The sequence below is a fragment of the Astatotilapia calliptera genome, chromosome 4 (assembly GCF_900246225.1).
Source record: "Astatotilapia calliptera chromosome 4, fAstCal1.2, whole genome shotgun sequence".
NCBI classification, from domain to species: domain Eukaryota; kingdom Metazoa; phylum Chordata; class Actinopteri; order Cichliformes; family Cichlidae; genus Astatotilapia; species Astatotilapia calliptera.
This window is the reverse complement of record NC_039305.1, coordinates 25,868,394-25,872,238: the sequence shown is the minus strand read 5'-3', so window position 1 is coordinate 25,872,238 and position 3,845 is coordinate 25,868,394.

Genomic DNA, 3,845 nt, shown 5'->3' with positions numbered 1-3,845 from the left:
AAAAAGAAGAAGAAACTGTTTTAGAAATGTACAAAAAGAAGAGGAAAAGATGATTGCATCAACAATACATAAAGTCTCCATGTTTAAGATCATTGGCAGAGAATTGTACATCAGCCTCAGGCTGCATAAATAAATCAATTATAGAGAGAAGTCATTTTTTTAAGAATATATATTATATATTTGTATGTGTTTGTCTGTTTTACCTCTCATCACAAATTGTTTTGGGTTTTTTTCCATTTGTAAATTATGTTCAATCTTCTGTCAGTCTGAATAAGACCTAGTAGCTCTAGAATGTGATGAATTGTCAATTTTGTTTCGTTTTTTTTTACCTTTACATTATCTGAGGGCTCTCAGATAAAACCACATGACATTTAAAGGGTCACAAGTTCCATTTGAAAAATGTTTTTGTCTGTAACACAGAGAAAGTAAAGTCGATTCTCTGAAGAAGTCCTGTCAGGAAGCTAATGTTGACCAGCATAGCAGAGCCATGAATGCTGCAAGAGCTGTCACACAGAGCCCTGTACATAAAGGTCAGCAACCTTTCCGAAAGCCAATATATTTATTGCAGCCATTTTTCTTTTTTACCAGGGCAGTGAATGTAGCTGACCGAGTCTATAGACACAAACATGAGGGAAGCTAGGTCGGAGAACTGAATTTCACAACCACGCAAGGGATTTTAAGACTTGTAGAGAGGGGAAAAAAACAGCAAAAATAAAAATAAATTAGTGTTTATTTGTGAAGAGACTGGTGAATGAGGATATGTGGAGGCAGTTAACACATTCAAACACATTCATTTCATGCATGCATATGCAGACACTCTCCTCCTTGTAATACATGCACGTAGCGTAGAGGCTGAGTTCGGATAATCACGTTGTGTAATAATCACCAGTGTAGATCTGCAGCTGGCACAGATCAGCAGTTCAGAAACCTGAGATTGTCTTTTCTGCTTCAATTTGAGAGATCATCTGTAAACGATGTAAAAGATTTTGTTTTGGTCTTTTGTTTGTTTTCTTCGTTCAAAGTTGTGCTGCAGTAAGCACGGTGTTGTCATTTTAATTTCATGTCTGGTCCTGTGTGCGTGTGTGCGTGCATGTTTACCGTGTTTGTATAACTGGTTTCTGTTTTCTTGTTCTCTGGATAGTGCCTTTCTCTCTGGTGTTTCAGTGTCTCCGACCTGCTATTTTGAGCCCCCAACCCCCTCCTGCCCCACCCTCTCTTTTTGGGGCCTGCCAGTCCTGCAGCGAGACAGTGTACATAATCCAAGATGTCCCATTCAGCAACACCCTTCCTCCACCTTCCTCCCGCATCAACCCACCTTCACCTTTCCCCTCACAAACATGGAACTCTTCTTATTTAAGTGTCTCTGCTTGTCTTACCTAATCATGTTGTTTTGGTTTTTGCCTTTTTTTTTTTTTTTTTTTTTCCTTTTTCAATTTGCATTTTTTTGTTTTTTGTTTTTGTTTTCAATTAATAAAATGCAATTATTAAAAAATGCAAAATTTTTGTAGTGTGTTCTTCTGTATTTGAAATTCCACAGGAACACAAGTTGTTGTTGTTGCCTCAGAAATTCACTCAAGTATAGAAGTCTGGACAATGACCACTTGTACAAAGCAGACTTACTATGCGTTTGCTTTTTTTCTGGCATACACAGTGGCTGCACTCAAATTAAATATGGCCTATAAAACTGAGGTTACCCTTTGTGAGTAGCCCCTGTGAGCCAAAAGCACAAAAGACAATCCCCACACAACTGTTCAAACCTGATTACAAGGGGCAGCAAATCATAAGACATAGCTTGTTTCAGATTGGATTAAAGTGATGCTCCAATCCCAGCAAAAAGTATAAATAAATAAACAAGGACAATTTTGAAGAGTAAACAATGAAATGCTGCTCTAATAGTCCAAGAATGAAAATGAGTTGGCAACAAAACTTGTCGGTGCTAGCAAAAGCCCACAGTCATCCTGCTGCTTCACATCTTGCAGCGCCTCTGCGGCAGAAAAGCCTTGCATGCAAAGTTCCTCCATGTGCAGTCGTGTCAACTTGCATCAACAATAAAAATAGAAAATGGCAGCAGTGCCGCAGGAACGCAAGCATTTCCTGAATTGAGTGACACAGCCACATTTTTAATACACATTTCCCTGCTCTATCTTCATTTAAAGACATGACACGTCTACACAAATAGTTGGATGTGCTGCTACTGGATCACCACAAGTTTGTCAAGGAGTTTGATCAGAACCACAATCATCTTTATTTTGCAAAGTTTATGTGGTGCAGCAGCTTTGGTTACATAGAGAAGTAGCACTCTTAAAAAAAACACATGATGGTGATATCGATCTGCTCGTTTCAATAATTTATTAGAAAACTGAACTTTAATTTTCTAAATTGTTGCAGGTTGAAACACCTACGTGTTGTTAGAGACTTATAATGTAGGTGGTAACGGCAGTAAGTGTATATCTGTATGTATCTGTATTTTCAACCTGCTGCTGAGTAACCCACATCACAGACTGACTTATAACAACAAAAATAGCATTTTGTTGTTTTGTTCTTGTTTTGTTTTTAAACTAAAGACTGCCTATAAAAGATGCCCATGGCTTCTATCTTTAAAAGATGCAGAAGTGACTCAAAGATGCATTTTTCTAACAAGGGGTTGACAAACCTATTTGTCACTTCATGTACGACCTTTAAACACAATCCTAAAATGCACCACAAAGCTGGATATGTTTTAGGGATTGGCTTCTCTGTGATTGACACTGTGCAAACACTCATTAGTCTTGACCTGTCAGCAGAGCAAACCCTCATGCGTCACGCTCGATTTCAAAACAAGCAACGGTGGCTACGCCCATCTTTTATATACAGTCTATACTTTTTTACCATAAAAGGCTATCTTTGTGGCATGAAGTAGCAAATACAGGACAAAGGCACGTGGCGTTTTCCTTTGTTTGTGGTGTTTCAGGTGGCCCTGCAACAGGCTGGTGACCTGTCCAGGTTGTACCCTGCCTCTCACCCTGTGACAGCTGGGACAGGCTGCAATGCTGAACTGGATAAGCCGAAGAAGATGGATTGATGGTGTTTTATGTTCTTTAACTTTTCTTTAAAATGTTATTTTTGTGCTAAAAATAGCAAACATTTCAGACCTAAGACTGTATATAAACGACAGGTAAAAAAAAAAATAACACTATTGCAGAAATGCCTTAAACTTGCATTCAGTCAGCCAGGCGCAACATGTCAAACTGTGGAGAAGTCGTGAAAATGACCCTCAGCTCCCTTGATCTACAGTACTGCGCAAAAGTCCAGAACCACCCCGTATTGTTTTATATTTTCCTAAGAAAATGGGAGATACATGCAGCGATTCATTGAAACATGCAAACATACATGGAAATACAAATACAGAAGAAGCCCAAGCCATGATATAGCCTCCAACGTGTTTTACAGATAGCTGTGGATGCTTGCTGTTGAATCTTTCTCCTGACCACCTGTAGGAAGAGTTCTATGGTGTCTGCAATTCTAAAACACAACAGTGGTTTGCCTCCTGAATTTCTTGACCTTGTATGATTCACAGATTGGTGTTAAATGGCTTAACAAACATGTATTTTAATGCATAATTTTGTGTTTTATGATTACATAAAGAGTAAAATAGAAAATAAAGCAGTATACAATATGAGCATGCAGAATCCCTTGTCACTGCTGTGTCCCCCCACCACCACCACCACCACCAAAAAAAAAGGGAAACCACTGGGTGAATTCCATCTTTAATATACAGTCTTTGGACTGTATCTATGACTAAATAAATGTGCAACATAAGGTCAAATTTTATAATTTACAAATTCAAGTTTTCATCTGTAAGAGAG